The 20,059-nt window shown below is 32.1% G+C and overlaps 1 protein-coding gene across 14 annotated transcripts in view; it reads left to right on the top strand.

Moving 5' to 3' along the window:
- Window positions 1-20,059, top strand: part of Src42A (Tyrosine-protein kinase Src42A) — a 261,953-nt gene that overhangs the window by 132,008 nt on the left and 109,886 nt on the right. The gene's annotated exons all lie outside the window — the stretch shown is intronic.

Genomic DNA, 20,059 nt, shown 5'->3' with positions numbered 1-20,059 from the left:
AAATTTTAAAAATCTAAAAAGATTGATAGTTAAGTTTTTAATTTGGAAAGAAAGTTTGAAAAATCTGCATAGATACAAAATGTTGGAATGAAGTTTAATTAAATAAATAAATAAATGTAAGTCGCGTAGCATCCGAAAAGATTTGGGGCCGAGCTTCTCTTAATTTTTCCTACAAATTGGCGGGACGGGACCTACATGTTTTATGCCGACTCCGAACGGCATCTCAAAGGCAGATGAGTTTCCACGGAGAAGCTGGCAGAAACACATTCGGGGTGTTTGCCAAATCACTGCCGAGGGGCAACCACGCTTAGAAAAACTATTTTCTAATTGGAAAAAACTTGTTTCTAAATTTTCAATATGAAATAGAAAAATGCAAAAGGATAAAAAAAATTTATAAAAGAAAAGAAAAAATTCTAAAAATTAGGGAAGAAATGTTAAAAAATAAAGAAAACGCGAAAGCAATAAATTTAAAAATAAGTAAAAATGTATTAAAACCCCTTAAGAAAACTAAAAAAATAAAAATAAAATTAAGGAACAATAAAATAAATAAATTATAATAAAAAAATAATAAGTACAAAACATAAAATTAAAGAAAAATTTAAATAAATCAAATAATTCAAAAACAAAAATTAAATATGTAAATAAAAAAATAAAAAAATAAAAACAGACAAATAAATAAGGAAATTAATTGCCAAAAACAATACTATTAAATATACTCAAAATTTTTGGATGAATCTTATACTTAATATTTAAGAATTCATGGGATTAATACAGGCTTATAATAATTGAATATTCAATTATTATGTTTTTTAAGAGAACTAAAAAGAAAGAAACATTTACCGGCATATTGCGATGGTACCATTTCGAAAACCGCTACGTAATCATCATCAGGCAATTTCTTAATGTTATCAAAGGTTTCATCGAGATTCTTAAATATTAAGTATAAATTGAACACACCATTAAACAATCAAAGATAAATCTTATAGATGAAACAAGTTAACAAATAATTCATCAAAATTTGAAAAATAAACGAGAAATTTATAGAAAGTAAATTTATTTTTAGTATTTTGACATTTTTTTCCTAAGTTAAGTTGTCTATACATATAACTAACTTTTCGATTGGTGATTGATTGTTTGCCGGCTGCTATAAAACTGTCAACAGAACTTTCTATTCTTGTCACAGTTTTATGTCGTCCTCGCGTCATTTTTTGTTTGCGAATTTCTTTATTATCATTTCTTTTTTGCATAAAAACTATTGATTCAATTCATAAACTCGTTGAGTTGCCGGTTGCTTTCGTTTCGGTTTGAGTAGTGACTAAGAAGTTTTATGTCTGCGGTTTTGTCTGCTAGCCGTTTTGCGATGGCGAAGACAAGTTGTTACTGTTATAATATTAATTATGCGAATTACGTATGATTTGTGGAATATTTTCGTTTATTTTGTGTTTGTTTTAGTTTTTTATTTCTTCTATTTTTATTTTAATGCCAACTGTATTTTTGGACAAAAAAAATATTTTTCTTTCCTTTGTTCTCTATATGAATATCAACCGTGTTTTCTGATATTGAAAAAAACTTTAATAATGAGGCAATACAAAAATTTACATCCTTAAATACTTTTTTTTATATGTTTCTGTTGAGATTCTTATGCTATTCTCCGATTTGCTTTACTTTTACCATAAACAAAATTTTAATTTCTTCATTATGGGAGTTTTTTTAAGGCTCGTCAATTTCTCACTCTTATTATTCTCCTTATCATATTTTCTGTTATTTTTAGCGTATACAGTCAATATATATGTATATATTCTTGTCACTATCGCTTTTTTGTCGCCTCAATTGGTTTTTGTGGAACTCCATGCTAGCCACGTTCGTTTATAAATTCCACAAATTAAGCCAAACATTTGAATTCCAATAAGTACCTACCTATTTATTACGTACAAAACCACATACATACATATATTATGTATGATAAAAAAATGTGTTCAAAAAAATTTCATAATTCCCTGAAACTGACCGTGACTGAAGGCTTTTGTAAATAAGTAACGTAATAATGCAGAAGTTTGCAATAACTCTTGCTGGTGTTCTAAATTATGTAAGTTATTGGAATATAGAACAAAAAAACACAGAATATATTCCAAAGTGACGAAACTGAACTGAAATTTTAACACCGCTTTGCTCAAATTTTGATTGTTTTTGTTTTACTTAAAGATTGAAATTGAAGAATTTTTGAAGTAAAAAAAAAGTTCGCGTAAGTTGGTTATTTTGTGGCTTTTATGTTTGAGGTGTATGAATATCATTCAATTTTAATCTAGTGCAGTTATTTCTGTATAATTTAAAATTTTATTTTAAAATTTCAGAACAAAGTATGAGCCACTTGGCGTATAGTCAAAATTGTTTAAGACTCCTTATTTGTCTAAAACTTTTTCTACTATCGTATTTGCTGTTGTTATTTAGGCCACACGAAAAAATCCCTCTGAACCAGTGAAAACGGATTAAACAAAAAATAAGAAAATTAAAAAGATTCAGCATTCTAATGGCTGAGTTTATAGAGGCATCTGCCATAAAACCAGTATGCAGTTATTTCGAGTTTAAAACTCAGCACCCGAAAAGTTAGGTGATGAAGTGAAATTCAGAAACATGTCCTAGTAAACATAGTCCTCTACGAATTTTATAATTTTTCTCTAATATTAATAAAAAAAGAATGAAAACTTAAAAGAAAACTAAAAAAAAAATACAAAATTAAGAAAAAAGTAAATTAAAAATTTTAAAAATAAAAAAATTTAAAAATAAAAAAATTTAAAAAAACAAATAAATTTTATGTATTTAATTAGCGAGCTTTGCTCATATTGCTTTATACAATGGTTTTTGTAATTGATATTAGAGAAAAATTGTAACGGCGATGGTTAATAGGACATGTTTCTGTCCTAGTAACCATCGCCGTTTGTAAACTTACAATTTTTCTCTAATATCAATTAAAAAAATTTTATATTAAAAAATAAATGCAAAAGTAATCAAAATAAAAAAATATAAAAAAAGTTAAAAGTAGTAATAAAATATAGGGAGTGGCTATCCGTACGGAAAATTTTCGTTAAATTATTCGCAGCTGAAGAAACGCCCACAAAAACTTTATAAAACAAGCGAAACCCAAAAAAAAAAAACCACAAAAACATGACAAAAATTACATAATAAAACAATAAAAAGAATAATAAAAGAAAAGAGAATATTATAAAAATAAAATAAAAAAATATTCTACGAAAAAAAATAATAAAAACGGAAAAGAAAAAATTATAATAAAAAAATATATGTATATAATTAAAGAAAACAATTTATAATAAAAGAAAATAATATTAATAAAAAATAAAAAGTAATAAAGAAAAAAAAAAATAATAATATAATTAAAAAGCTTATATTAATAAAAAAATAAAACTATATAAATTAATTAAAAAAATAAAAACAAAAAGGAAATAGAAAAAATAAATACACATTTTAAAATAACTAAAAGTTATAATAGAAAAATAACAGGAAAAAGAATATAAGAAAAAGTATCTCAACCTTCATGCAGTCCATTGAATGCTTTAAAATCATCACCTTTTTTTTATCTAATCTGTGTGTATATATTCAAGGGATTGAGTTCATTTGCTTACAGAAAATTGTTCTAATTCGATTTAATGTAATTTAAGTATTTACCACATACATATGTATGTACATATGTACGAAACTTTGTGTCCATTGAAAATTGCAGTCCAACTGCCGTTAATATAAGAAAATACAAGCGTAAGAACTGTTTTGTTTTAGTATTTTTCTTATTATCAGCGAAGGTTTGTTTTACTAACGCGTACCTTTAGGTAGCAGTGTGAGCGAAAATAGACTGCTTGTTACTGTCTTAAATGTTTGCACTAATTTAAATACTGTCTCAATGCTATTCTGTGCTATAAAACCTTATTACTTAGGACGTGTTTATTATTATCTTAAGTTACGGGGTTATATTTACTAAACCACTTCCAGTGATTTTTTAACATAAGTAAATAGTAAAGTGTGACAGAATTCGGAGAAAAATACTTTAGTGTCAGTGGCCCCTTTTTACCTATCTAAAGGGTTCTTCATGTCATTTTAGATAGTAGATTTTCGCTCTTTCATACATGAGTGATCCTTTTATACCCATGTGCCAAATTTTTTAGCATTTAAATAAACGTTTTAATGAATGTTTTCAAAATATCTACTTGATAAGGGTATTAACATTCATATGCTTCCAAGAAAATTTAAAATTTTAAACACAATTTTCAGCAAATTCGAATTTTGCGACGCAACACCCTCATTTATTGTCTGTTTTTTGTGTATTTGCACAATTATTTTTATTCTTATTACATATTTCAATATTCTTTCGCTTATCTAATATTACGTGACTTGCTTCAAAAAATATAGGTTATGGCTTTCGGATGCTTCTGTTCGTGCGGGGGCATGTCTATATCATCGTATTTTTTTATATGTGTATATGTATATATATTTTTTAATTAACTTCTTTTGTTCACTCTTAATTAACTGAATTATTCGTTTCTTACTTCATTTAGATTTATTTGATATTGGTTGTTTATATAAATAATTTTTAATTTCTTTTATTTTGCAAAACACTTGGTTTCATTTGTTCTTTCGTTTGCTCCTGCAATTTTCATGCTTTCAAGCCTTTACCTTTTTCTTTTCATGCTTTAATTTATTATTAGTTGTCATTGTTTGCGCTTTTGTTTTTTTGCTTTCTTTTGTTTTAACTGTTTTTTGCTCTCTTTTCTTTTTTATTATACTAAGTTGAGCAGAGCTCACAGAGTATATTAACTTTGATTGGATAAGGGTTGGTTGTACAGGTATAAAGGAATCGATATAGATATAGACTTCCATATATCAAAATCATCAGTATCGAAAAAAAATTTTATTGGGACATGTCCGTCCGTCCGTCCGTCTGTCCGTTAGCACGATAACTTGACTAAGTTTTGAGGTATCTTGATGAAATTTGGTATGTAGGTTCCTGGGCACTCGTCTCAGATCGCTATTTATAATGAACGATATCGGACTATAACCACGCCCACTTTTTCGATATCGAAAATTTCGAAAAACCGAAAAAGTGCGATAATTCATTACCAAAGACGGATAAAGCGATGAAACTTGGTAGGTGAGTTCAACTTATGACGCAGAATAGAAAATTAGTAAATATTTTGACAATGGGCGTGGTACCGCCCACTTTTAAAAGAAGGCAATTTAAAAGTTTTGCAAGCTGTAATTTGGCAGTCGTTAAAGATATCATGATGAAATTTGGCAGGAAAGTTTCTCCTATTACTATATGAATGCTTAATAAAAATTAGCAAAATCGGAGAACGACCACGCCCACTTAAAAAAAAAAATTTGTTTAAGTCAAATTTTAACAAAAAATTTAATATCTTTACAGTATATCAGTAAATTATGTCAACATTCGACTCCAGTAATGATATGGTGCAATAAAGTACAAAAATAAAAGAAAATTTCAAAATGGGCGTGGCTCCGCCCTTTTTCGTTTAATTTGTCTAGGATACTTTTTATGCCATAAGTCGAACACAAATTTACCAATCCTTGTGAAATTTGGTAGGGGCTTAGATTCTAGGACGATAACTGTTTTCTGTGAAAAAGGGCGAAATCGGTTGAAGCCACGCCCAGTTTTTATACACAGTCGACCGTCTGTCCTTCCGCTCGGCCGTTAACACGATAACTTGAGCAAAAATCGATATATTTTTACTAAACTCAGTTCACGTACTTATCTGAACTGACTTTGTATTGGTGTAAAAAATGGCCGAAATCCGACTATGACCACGCCCACTTTTTCGATATCGAAAGTTACGAAAAATGAAAAAATGCCATAATTCTATACCAAATACGAAAAAAGGGATGAAACATAGTAATTTGATTGGTTTATTGACGCAAAATATAACTTTAGAAAAAAAGTTTGCAAAATGGGTGTGACACCTACCATATTAAGTAGAAGAAAATGAAACAGTTTTGCAGGGCGAAATGAAAAGCCCTTGGAATCTTGGCAGGAATACTGTTCGTGGTATTACATATATAAATAAATTAGCGGTACCCGACAGATGTTCTGGGTCACTCTGGTCCACATTTTGGTCAATATCTCGAAAACGCATTCACATATACAACTACCACCACTCCCTTTTAAAATACTCATTAACACCTTTCATTTGATACCCATATCGTACAAACAAACTCTAGAGTCACCCTTGGTCCACCTTTATGACGATATCTCGAAAAGGCGTCCACCTATAGAACTAAGCCCACTCCCTTTTAATATACTCATTAACACCTTTCATTTGATACCCATATCGTACAAACAAATTCTAGAGTCACTCCTGGTCCACCTTTATGGCCATATCTCGAAAAGGCATCCACCTATAGAACTAAGGCCCACGCCCTTTTAAAATACTTATTAACACCTTTCATTTGATACCCATATCTTACAAACAAATTCTAGAGTCAACCCTGGTCCACCTTTATGGCGATATCTCGAAAAGGCGTCCACCTATAGAACTAAGGCCACGCCCTTTTATAATACTCATTAGCACATTTCATTTGATACCCATATCGTACAAACAAATTCTAGAGTCACCCCTGGTCCACCTTTATGGCGATATCTCGAAAAGGCGTCCACCTATAGAACTAAGGCCCACTCCCTTTTAAAATACTCATTAACACTTTTCATTTGATACCCATATCGTACAAACAAATTCTAGAGTCATCCCTGGTCCACCTTTATGGCGATATCTCGAAAAAGCGTCCACCTATAGAACTAAGCCCACGCCCTTTTAAAATACTCATTGACACTTTTCATTTGATACCCATAGCGTACAAATAAATTCTAGAGTCAGCCCAGGTCCACCTTTATGGCGATATCCCTAAATGGCGTCCACCCATAGAACTATGGTCTACTCCCTCTTAAAATACTCTTTAATACCTTCCATTTGATACCCATGTCATACAAACACATTCCAGGGTTACTCTAGGTTCATTTTCCTACATGGTGATTTTCCCTTATTTTGTCTCCATAGCTCTCAGCTGAGTATGTAATGTTCGGTTACACCCGAACTTAGCCTTCCTTACTTGTTTTTATATAAATTGCATTACAATTAAGTTCCATGAATTTTTTTGTTTATAAAGTATGAGTCAGAACAGCAAAACAGTGTGTGCACAAAAGCTCATCTTATAATTAGTTTATTGTTTAAGTTCTTTGTTTTTCAAATTTGCCCACAGAAACTCGAGGCTTCTTTGGGTTGCCGCTGTGCTATGAATAAAAAATAAATGTAAGACGCTTATAACCCCCGAAGCGATTTTAGGCCGAGCTTCTCTTTAAATTTGCTTCGAGCTCCATCTAATTTCTCCTACAAATAGGTGATGAGTTTTCACTGAGAAGCTTTTCATGGCAGAAATTCACTCAAAGCGCTTGCTTAATCACTGCCGAGGAGCGACCCCACTTAGAAAAACTTTCTCGAAAAAACTTGTTTCTAAAATTTTGAAGTTACTTAAATAGGCGAGAGTGTGACGTGGTCGTTGAAAAATTAATGATTTTATGCTACAATGCTACATGCTCTTCTGTTAAAATAATATAAAATGGCAGAACGTATAATAGATCACATAACATAACTTAGTAAGCTTAGTTAAGTGATTAAACTTCTCTCCTGTACTTTTCGTTGCTTTAATTGTATATCTTTTCATTTAATTTGATTTTCTTTTACTTTATCTGATTGTTCCTATTCTCTGTTTTTCATTATCATGTTCGTCTGGGTCTTCAACTTCGATATGTACTGTCTGTGACAATTTTCCTCAACCACACGAACCGCTTTCGTTCCTGTTTTCTTCCTGACCTTTTTCGTTATGTTTTTGGTGCCTTTTACTTTTCGCCTTCCTTTTCCTCTTACCTTCGCTTATTTCACGTTCCATGATCCGTTTCCTATCGCTTTCCTTTTTCCTATTGCTTTCCCTTCTCCTTCCGGTTGAGGTTTCTTTTTCCGGTTTTTTTTTTTTGATTTTTAACGAGAGAACTAAATTAAGAAAATATAAAACGCAAAAAAGTCGACGAAAACTATCTGCAAATATCCGAATGCATTTCACACAAACTCAACCTCTTTACACAAAAACTTATACAACCTGTAATTGCAGCATAATCTAAAAAATTGCAAACAATGCTTGGAAAAGTTTTAAATTTGTGAAGAAATCTCATATAAATAGACATGAAACATAAAAAAAATTGTCCAAAAATGAAACTCATCACCAATTCGCATAATCTGCTGCTGCTGATGATGTTATCGTAAACACTTTTTTACTACTAATCAAACAATCTAAATTTGGTAGTGCATAAACTGACCATACACTCAACAAAGTTGTTGCTAGTTACCTAAAATTTAAGCATTTAGTCGTCGCCATAATACGCTCGTTGCTTAGCAAATGGTCAAAATGCTAAATTTAGTCTGGTCTATCTGCCATTGTGCAATGACCCAAATCCAAGCCTATATAAGCATGTATACATACAATGAACTATTTTTATACCTTTCATGAAAATGAAATGGTATATTAATTTCGTCACGAAACCCAAAATTGTAAGTCCTTAAAGGAAAATAGATAGACCCACCATTAAGTATACCGAAATAATCAGGATGAAGAGCTGAGTTGATTTAGCCATGTCGGTCTGTCCGTCTGTCTGTTTGTATGCAAACTAGTCCCTCAATTTTTGAGATATCTTGATAAAATTTGGTGAGCGGGTGTATTTGGGTGTCCGATTAGACATTTGTCGGAACCGGCCGGATCGGACCACTATAGCATATATCCTCCATACAACCGAATTTTCAGAAAGAGGATTTTTGTCATATCTTACTCAATTTAACAGATTGAAGCTTCAAACTTCACCATATAATTTCGTATATTGCACATATTGTTGCCTGAAAAAATTGATGAGATCGGTCGTATATATAGTATATATCCCCCACAACCGATTGTTCAGATAAGAAACTTTTCGTAATTACTGCCCTATTTTAAGAGCTAGAGGCTTCAAATTTCAACGAATGCTTACGCATATAGCATATATTGTTGTCTGAAAAAATCATAGCGATCGGTTGTATATATAGTATATATCTCATACAACCGATTGTTCAGATGAGAAACATTTCGCAATTTCTACCCCATTCTAACAGCTATAAGCTTCAAGTTTCACCGATTGATTACATATATTGTATATATTGTTGTGTCGAAAAATCATAGAGATCGGTGATATATATAATATATATATATAGTATATATATATAGTATATATATATATTATATATATTTTTTTTTTGCGATTTCGGCCCCATTTTAACAGCTAGAAGCTTCAAATTTCACCAAATGCTTACGTGTATAGCATATATTGATGTCTGAATAAATCATTGAGATCGGTGGTATACATAGTATATATCTCATACAACCGATTGTTCAGATAAGAAACTTTGCGCAATTTCTGTCCCGTTTTAACAGCTAGAAGCTTCAAATTTCACCAAATGCTTACGTGTATAGCATATATTGTTGTCTGAAAAAATCATACAGATCGGTGGTATATATATTATATACTTCATATAAACTGTAATTTTTGTCCCTTTTTTACGGCTAGAAGCTTCAAAATTCATCAGATTTCATCAAATAGTTACGTTTACGTCATATATTGTTGAAATACGTGATTCGTAGTCATATTTTTTACACGCAGACCACAAAAACCCTGAAACTTTGCATCCTCACACAAAGTACCTACCTATTTTTTATTTTATATTCATCTTAAAAATCGTTTAGATATGTTCAAATTTCACCAAATGCTTACGTGTATAGCATATATTGTTGTCTGAAAAAATCATACAGATCGGTGGTACATATATTATATACTTCATATAAACTGTAATTTTTGTCCCTTTTTTACGGCTAGAAGCTTCAAAATTCATCAGATTTCATCAAATAGTTACGATTACGTCATATATTTTTGAAATACGTGATTCGTAGTCATAGTTTTTACACGCAGACCACAAAAACCCTGAAACTTTGCATCCTCACACAAAGTACCTACCTGTTTTTTATTTTATATTTATCTTAAAAATCGTTTAGGTATGTAGATCTGTTCACTATATATTTCTTATCTTATACATCCGATTATTCGGAGATTACGAACGGGATAAGATTACTGTTCAGCCCCATTCATGAAAGGTATGAAGTCTTCCGCACAGCCGAAGACAGTCCCGTTCTTACTTGTTACTATTATTTTTTTCTTGAGTTGGAAAAACTCACTACTAGCGGGCGATTGGAAAGCTAAGTTAATGGCCGGTGTTCTTGGTTTATTTAGCTTGCTTTGGTGGGAGGGGTGGTTTTTTAAGCCGTCAGTTTAACTTCGTTTGCCGATTGCTAGGTACTTGAAAATCATGTATAGGTTATCAGTTTCTATTGATGTTTTGTTATTTTTGTACGTTTTTGTGTTTCTATGTACCTACAGAGTTAAAGTAGCAAACAGAAAAGTAACAGTGGCATTTTTCGTCACTTAAATATTTTTTTCCGTCCACAATTAGGAGAAACTTTCATGGATTTTTTAGCTGAAACTGCAATCCAATATCAAAAACGTTTTCTAAAAATTCGAAAGTAACAAGTAAATAAAAGTTTAGAAAGTTAGGATTGAAGCTCAGAAATTTGAACTGAAGTTCAGCAAATTAAAATTTTTAGTTCAGAAAATTACAATTGAAGCTCAGGAAATTACAAATGAAGTTCGATTGAAAATTCTGCAGTTGTAAATGTTTGATTTTCAATTGTAATTTTCTGAACTACGTCTTAACTTTTTTTTAGAATTTTCGATGTTTTTTTTTCGAGTATACAGTTTTGGAAGCGTGATTTATATATTACTTGCATACGAAGGCCGCATAGCTTTATTTTTTATATGGAAAAGAAACCCTAAACACCCTTCCGGAAAAATTGTCATAGTCAATGCGAATTTGCGCTTGTAATAAAAAAAGTCTTACAAATATTATTAATCATAAATCAAGAACTGTTAAACATAGCATAACAAATTCAGAAGAGAGCTTGCCTTTACTATAAGGAATGCTTCGAAGAAAAATTGACGAAATTGGCGAAGGACCACGCGCACTTTTATATAAGAGATTTTTAAAGAGGTCGTGGACGAATAAAATAAGCTATATTTTTGCAAAAAGGGCTTTATATCAATTATATTTCTTTTCCCAAGTGGAATAATAACAAATGAAAAATAAAATAAATAAATAAATGTAAGAAGCGATAACCTCCGAAGAGATTTTAGGCCGAGCTTCTCTTCCTATTTGCGTCGTGCTTTTTTTAATTTTTCCTACAAATTGGTGGGACGGGTCCTGCTTGTTTTATGCCGACTCCGAACGGCATCTGCAAGGCAGATGAGTTTTCTCTGAGAACTTTTCATGGCAGAATTACACTCGGAGTGCTTGCCAAACACTGTCGAGGGGCGATACCGCTTAGAAAAATTTTCTTCTAATTGAAAAAACTTGTTTCTAAAATTTTGATGTTGCCTTGGCAGAGGCGTGAACCCAGGATCTTCAGTGTGGTAGGCAGAGCACGCTACCATAACACCACGGAGGCCGCCTAAAATTCAAATTTTTGAAAATGGCATGACTATGTTTCGGGAGCCATAACTCGAAGAAAACATATCGTAAAAAAATTTGGTACACATATTTTCCTTATAGCAGGAAATATTTCTGGTAAAAATCTACGGTAGAGGTTAAAGACAAGGCCTACTTTTATACAAAAGAATGTTAAAAGGGTAGTCGACTAGAATAATAAGCTATATCTTAGCGAAAAAAGTATTTTATCGCTGATATTTCAATTACCAAGCTTCATTTCAAGAGGAAATTGGGATACTTTTGTTTTTTAAATAGGCGGTACCACGTGTTATGTACAAAAATAATTTATCTGAAGTGAACTGTGCAATTGAAGCTCACGCTGAGTATATAATGTTCGGTTGCATCCGATTTTAGAGACCCTTACTTGTTGTATATTATGTTTTTTTTTTTATATTTATAAATTATGTGCCCTCCATTTTTTTTGGCACGTGCAGCTACTACATACTTATGTTTTCATATTTATGTGGATTTGTCCATTAAATGAATCAATTTTTAAGTTGTCAAACAACTGCAACATAATACATTTAATTTACTACATATTTTTCATTGTACATACATATTCCAGTGTTTAGAGTCATCGACTTTGCCTGTCAAACTATCATCTTAACACGCGATTTGTACAAGCACAAAATATTTATTAATACAATGCTGTTAAAAAGCAACAATAATAAGTTGAAATAAAATTAAAATAAACAAGTAAGGACGGGACTGTCTTCGGCTGTGCCGAAATCTTCATACCTTTCATGAATGGGGCTGAACAATAATCTTATCCCGTTCGTAATCTCCAAATAATCGGATGTATAAGATAAGAAATATATATTGAACAGATATACATACCTAAACGATTTTTAAGATAATAATAAAATAAAAAATAGATAGGTACTTTGTGTGAGGGTGCAAAGTTTCAGATTTTTTGTGGTCTGCGTGTAAAAACTATGACAACGAATCACGTATTTCAACAATATATGACGTAAACGTGACTATTTGATGAAATTTGATGAATTTTGAAGCTTCTAGCCGTAAAAAAGGGGCAAAAATTACAGTTTATATGGGGTATATAATATATATACCACCGATCTCTATGATTTTTTCAGACAACAATATATGCTATATGCGTAAGCATCAGTGAAATTTGAAGCTTCTAGCTGTTAAAATGGGGCTGAAATTGCAAATATATATATATATATATATATATACTATATATACCACCATATATATACTATATATACCACCGATCTTTATGATTTTTTTCAGACAACAATATATGCTATATACGTAAGCATTCATTGAAATTTGAAGCCTCTAGCTCTTAAAATAGGGCAGTAATTACGAAAAGTTTCTTATCTGAACAATCGGTTGTGGGGCATATATACTATATATACGACCGATCTCATCAATTTTTCTAGACAACAATATGTGCAATATACGAAAGTATATGGTGAAGTTTGAAGCTTCAATCTGTTAAATTGAGGAAGATATGACAAAAATCCTCTTTTTCTGATAAATCGGTTGTATGGAGGATATATGCTATAGTGGTCCGATCCGGCCGGTTCCGACAAATGTCTAGTCGGACACCCAAATACACCCGCTCACTAAATTTTATCAAGATATCTCAAAAATTGTGGGACTAGTTTGCATACAAACAGACAAACGGACAGACGGACATGGCTAAATCAACTCAGCTCTTCATCCTGATTATTTCGGTATACTTAATGGTGGGTCTATCTATTTTCTTTTAAGGACTTACAATTTTGGGTTTCGTGACGAAATTAATGTACCATTTCATTTTCATGAAAGGTATAAAAACATAAAAAAAAAATATAAGTAAGCTTACACAAACCGGTTCAAAGTGGGTCGTAGTACTTTGAGACAACAATACAGAAAAATAGCAAGAGGGAAGGTAGTGAATACACAGCCATACATTTATGTTACTGTCTACTTTTCGAACAGCAATCGGCTTTTGTAATATTTTAAACAAAATACAAATGTATACTAAATACTTTTGGATCTTCGTTTCTTCTTATTAAATTTTTGAAAACAAAACAAAAAATCATTCATTGCTTTCTGTTTCTAATACCTGTCAATAACCAACGAATCAACCTTTTTAATAATCTTAACTTTTTTATTACATTTCTTGATATAATTTTAATTTTATTCGTTGTTATAACAGAGCCAATCTTCGAATTCAACATTACCACAGCTTATGTCATCTGTTTGTTTATGTATGCTGTCAATATTTGATCGAAAAAACCGGAACTTGTTCTGAGGTGCTCTTACACTGAAAGAAAAAGACTGGTAAAATCATCCGAAATACGGGTCAATTCAACTGAAATTTCTGTTAATTTTTATCCATCGCAACAAGATGTTGAATCAACTGCGCACAAATCGTTGATTCGTAATTGACCGTTTTAGTAGTCAAATAAACAAAAAAAGTTGTTGCGACAGCTTTGTACGAAAGTACCTATGTTGCCATATAAATAAATAAATGTAAGGCACGATAACCTCCGAAGAGATCTAAGGTCGAGCTTCTCTTCCAATTTGCGTCGTGCTCCTCTTGATTTTCCCTACAAATTGGCCGGACGGGACCTACATGTTTTATGCCGACTCCGAACGGCATCTGCGAGGCAGATGAGTTTTCACTGAGAGCTTTTCATGGCAGGAATACACTCGGAGCGCTTGCCAAACACTGCCGAGGGGCGTCCCCGCTTAGAAAAATTGTCTTCTAATTGAAAAACCTTATTTCTAAAATTTTGATGTTGCTTTGCCCGGGGTGCGAACCCAGGGCATACGGTGTGGCAGGCGGAGCACGCTACCATCACACCACGGTGGCACTTACTAACCGAACGTCAAATGGGCTTACATCAAATATGCTGGCAAACATTAAACATTATACACTTTATTATTTTGTTTTATTAAACGCACTTTCACCAAATTTTGCATTTTATAATTTAATTTATAGTTTTGAACTTCGATTTGCAAATAGAAATGAAAATAGTAGTCACAAAACTGATTCTCAACTCTTTCGGTTGCAGCTCAGTTCATTATTCTCAATTTCTTCACTCGCATGTAGTTGCCACACTTGATTGTTTCGAACAAAACTTGTATAAATGTTTGGCATAACATTTTAAATAGAGAACTTAAGTTATAGAAAAGTAAAGAATCAAATCGCTAGAAGGTAATTCACCACTGAAGTAATTTTACATGTAATTCGGAAAGTTTAATTTTCGTAACTCTTTAAGTCGAAACGATTCCAAAACAACTCAAACTTTTATGTTGTCGGAAACATCAACATTAAAAAAAGGATGTTTTTTATTATAAATTCGTTCGCGTGAGTGAAAATTCGTAAAAACTTGAACAAAATTTTACTAACTTTGGAAAAATCCTGTTCGTTCAAACAAAAGTTTTGCAACAAGAGGGCGTAATTTTGCATTTCGCTTGAAGAAGTTGCAAAATTGTTCCCGATAAATAGGTGTCCCTGTATCTCATAATTTGTTGCACAGTAAATTCAAAAAAGGGTTTTTCGTTTTGTATTGATAACTGAAAAACTAGTTTTTTGTTGTTTTCCCATTTTGTGTTTTTTCCATTTGGTGGTCTTCTTATTTTGGTATTTTTTTAAACAAGTGGCACCATCGTCATAAGTACAAAGTAGAGAGCGCAGTGAGCGTAAATTTCTCTTTGAAATTTGCTCATGTATTGTCTGTTGATCGCTGTTGAAATGACCAGTGAGATCAGTTGTGTTAACAGAAAAATCAGTTAGATTGACCAGGAATCTGTCAATTTTACAGAATTTTGTTAACTTAAGAGCGACAATTTCTCTTCTGTTGAAATGACTAAACTAATTTGTTCGTTTGACAAAGAACTCGGTCGAATTAACCGTAATTCGATCAGTTTCACCGAATCTCCGTTAAGTCAAGAACAACAGATCCGATTTGTTGATTTCACTAGCACCATTTCTTTCAGTGTAAGAAAACATCTGTTTTGTGGTTGGGTACTGTCTGACTTTTTCCCATACATATAAACACACATACACACATTTACCTGTGGTTTAGATGGACTTGGCTAAAGCGAAGGAACATCGTCAACTTTTAACAGGAAGCCATAAAGATCATCAAATAGAATAGGCCGACAAGCTAGTAAATATGCATGTTAAAAATATGCGTCCTGTCAGGCAATAAAACTATAAAAGTTGAAAAACATTGATACGTATGTATGTCTTTGGATACCGATCATGTTAAACTTATAGTTTGAAGAAAAAGGTTTGTTTTAACATTAGTTTGTGAATCTAAGTAAGAATTGCATAAAGTTTCATATCCGCCAATTGTTTACTTAATCTTTTCGAAATTTTTAAACGCGATATTAGAACTACTTTACATTGTTGTTCTAAGGAGAGCCGAACCGTATTTAGATCGTACTTTGATCTTCTTCGAAGCAATGCCCAAAAGTTAGGAAAATGCTTCTAGATCAGAGGTACATTGAGCATAGAAATCACGCATGAGATGTTTACTGCTTGAACTACAAACGAAAATTCTTTGAATGCTTTAACGCTGAATAGTTTTCCGCAGCTCTCGTTTGTATTTCTGTTCTAGATTGATAGCTTAAAAAAGTATTTATTGATATTAGAGAAAAAAACAATTGTATAAAGCAATATGAGCATGTCGCGCTAATTGAATACAGATATTAAAATAGTAGTGTTCGAAAAATGCTCGGGTCCGCTTTTTTTATAGTTTTTTTTTTTTTTTCTTAACTCACAAAAGTGTAAGTTATGACTCCAGATCTTGGCGGGAGGTTCAATAATACGCTCTTCCTGCAAAAAAATTTTCGGCATCTTTAAGTCCTTTAACTTGGGCTATAATAACTTAGATTAAACAATTTTCAGAGCAGATTCGAATTCTACGGAACAAAATGCTCAACTTGTGAAACCTAATTTTTGCCATACAATAAATTTCCTTTTTGTTGATTCTTAAATTGAGGGCCGTATGTACAAAAAAAAAAAACGCTTGAGATCTGAGAAATGTATTAGTACTCAACTTAAAATCTAATGAAATATCTCAAAGGTTGAAGGAAGTATTTCTTCTCAATTTGATTTGCAGGACTGGCTATCATTTGAGGCTAAATGATTTCGCGTAAACTCTTCTCAAATGCGTTGCGGTCATGTTTGAGATAGATTTCATAAAAATGTGCCTTCAAGTTTAAGTTGTTTAAAATGCATTTGAGAACAAAATTTTGAGCCATCGGAATAGGCTTAGTACTCAAACTGATCTCAAATTATGATTGAATAAAAATGTTTATTTAGAATTTACTTCCTCAAAAGCTGGCTTTTTAAAGCCGGTAACGTTCTCCTACGTTCAACTTTTCGAGAAACAAAAAAAGCTAATTATGGCTTACTGCATTTAACGGTGCGTAAATAATTCATTGCTTTCAAGAAACCGCTAATTGGTTCCACCCTATTATTTTGCGTAAACCGGCTGTTAAAGCTAGCATTGTTTGCTACTCATAAACATCTTTTTTTTATCTACAGTCTTTAATCGCTTTACTTTATGAAGCTATTTCTTAATTTTTGCAATGCAATCTTGTTTTACATTGCTAATTTGTTTTGTTTTTTTATATACTGTTTTGTTACATCTTCCTTCCTGTTCTTATTAATTTTATATTTGTTATGTTTTTTATTTACTGCACTATACATATATATTCTTTTCGTGTTTCGCTTTAAGTCATATTTTCTGCCATATTAATAAACCCATCCTTATTGTAGCTTTTGTTTCATCCTCACAATTCTGTGTTATAACTGTAGACTCATCTGTTGATAATCTTGTCTGGCATTTGCAAATTGCATTTAATTTTCATATTTTACGCCTACAGGTGTTTATCGTATTTTCTTTATTGTTTTTGTTTTTGTACGTCACTTCATGGTGCATAATTGGCAGCGCCTTCACAGTTTACATGAGGGCGTGACTCATCAATGTTGTTTTCTTGACCATTATCTTTAAACTGTTTATCGTATGACGCAGCAAACATGTCTCATCTTTTTATTTTTTATAGCCTGTTCTTGTTTCTCTCAGCCTTGGCAATACACATACATTCATAAGATCCTATGTAAGATGAGAAAAGGCAATTGATGTTATCCTTTCACTTCCTGCACTATTATATTTCAGTTTCTAGAGGTCATGTCGTTGTGGGAATTCGATTGCTTGTAAGTCGTGTGTGGCTTATAGATAAAAATTATATTTAATAGTTCTATATAACTTTTCTTTATAATTTTTCCCATTTTTGATAGATTACATGGCCTCAAGATCAGTCGTTAATGATTTTTATTAAATTTTTCTTTTTTTTATTAAAAAACCTTTCCCCTTATACCTATCTACCTCTAATATTAACATTTACATTTTGTTTCATACCATACATTTTCACCACTAACTGTTTCTGTTTTGTACCCACTCTCCGTATATGAAACACCGGTTCACATTCTGCGCCGTTCTGGCAAGTGAGTTGCTCTCCCATCTAGTTGGCGTGACTCTTAATCCCTGATATGGAGTTAAAAGCCTGAAGATGTACCTAAATACATTAACAGCCTCCAAATACTTACAGAATAGGCTAGAATAGAAATAGAATAGTCTTGAAAACACCTCTGATAAAAAGCAATATTCAACTGCGTTCTGAGATATTGCCTCTTGGAACAAAATACAAAAGGAGGAAATTTTCAAAAAAATTGTCAATACGGCGTTTTTGAAATAAACTCTGAGCTGGGGGTGTTTTCGACCCTCTCCATTTTCTTAGTTTTAATTTATTTGGGTTTTCTCTCACACTTCGCCTTTTTCTAGCACACTGTTACTCACGCAGTCTGTTATCTCTTTTATTCATTGGTCGGCACGCCATAGCTCAATTGAGGCAGACTTGCTTCACACATATTCTTACCCTCCATCGTTCCGTCGTTAGCGAGAGCAACGAATAAACACTTGTTATATATAAATCAATATGATTATTTTTTTAATTATTTTAACAAAAGTTTTAGCGGTTTCATTCTCTATTCACTTTTTTTTTGAGCCAAAAAATTTTTCTTTCCAAAAAACTACTTTAGAATGGTTAAAGTAGCTTAGCAAAGAAGTAAAAAAATTTACCTGAATGAATCTACATATATATATGTATGTATATATATTTTTTTTTAAGTCAGCCACATATTTTTTAAACCTTCAGCAGCTGGCTGAGGCACCCGTACTGGTTTCGAAGATATGATGTTTCAAACGTGTGATCGCTACTACCCTTCGAAGCGATTACAACTTGATGAATTAAGGGACTTGGGAGTATTTCAAACTATTTCTGAATCAAAAATCAATTTTTTCTTTAAAGTTTGATAAAACTACTTTAAAAAAAATGCACGTTGTTATTTTAACTTTTTTCCTGTTGAGGTGCTCATGCTCTCATTCGCTCTCACTAATACACTTACAATTCAATTTTTGCAGACCACTGCTCTACTTTCATTAACTGTTCTTAGACGCCAATTAGTCATAAAAACGCAGTCACCAGTGGGGCGTCCACTCTTCTATTTAGTTCTCATTTTCCTCTACTTCGTCCGGCCGTTGCCAGATAGAAAATTTTGTAAAATTTAGATAACTTTTTAACATACTCATATATGTATGCTTCACTTAGATGTTTGTATATACGGTACGGTGGTACGGACAGTGTTTAAAAAACTGTGTGAGCTGTCATGTTATTTGATTTGGCTTGTGCTTGCGCTTTTGAGAAAAACAACAGTCTCAGTTCTAGCACAAGCAAACAACGAAAAGCGAAAGAAATGCCGTAAACAGTCGCGCCTTCGTATATTTAATTATTGATATTACTGCGGCTTTCCTCAGTGCCCACAGTCGCTGTAAAATCAATGGTGTTGATTTTAACAGTCGCAAAAATTAACAGTCGTGAAATATGAAAATCAACGCTTTTTGCAAAAAGCGACTGATACTTTGCGTTTTGTTATGATTTTTGTTTACTAAGACGAGGCGCTACAGCGTTGTACGTAATACGCTGTACATATGTATGTACATACACGTATTTCCATTTGAAGTATATTAAAAAAATAGAATATATGAGAAATTTCTGCATACATATGTACATATATACATGTGTGTATATTTTATTTTGAAACATTAGCCGCGTTTTTTTACGCTTAAACTTTATATGGACTGCTAAGCGTCAAACTTTAAATACACCTCTGAAATTGCTGCGCATAAAATGTGTACTACTAAATTTCAATACGCATTATACTCAGATGTAACTGAAATATGTGTTTTTGTTTCACCCTCTACACTACTTCTATGTATTCTATGTGTGTCCACAATTCAATTCCGCTTTTCGGTACACCCTGTGGCTGTAGCTAGTTATTT

The sequence above is a fragment of the Eurosta solidaginis genome, chromosome 3, assembly GCF_040869045.1.
Source record: "Eurosta solidaginis isolate ZX-2024a chromosome 3, ASM4086904v1, whole genome shotgun sequence".
Lineage (NCBI taxonomy): Eukaryota > Metazoa > Arthropoda > Insecta > Diptera > Tephritidae > Eurosta > Eurosta solidaginis.
This window is presented reverse-complemented; position numbering and strand designations above follow the sequence as displayed.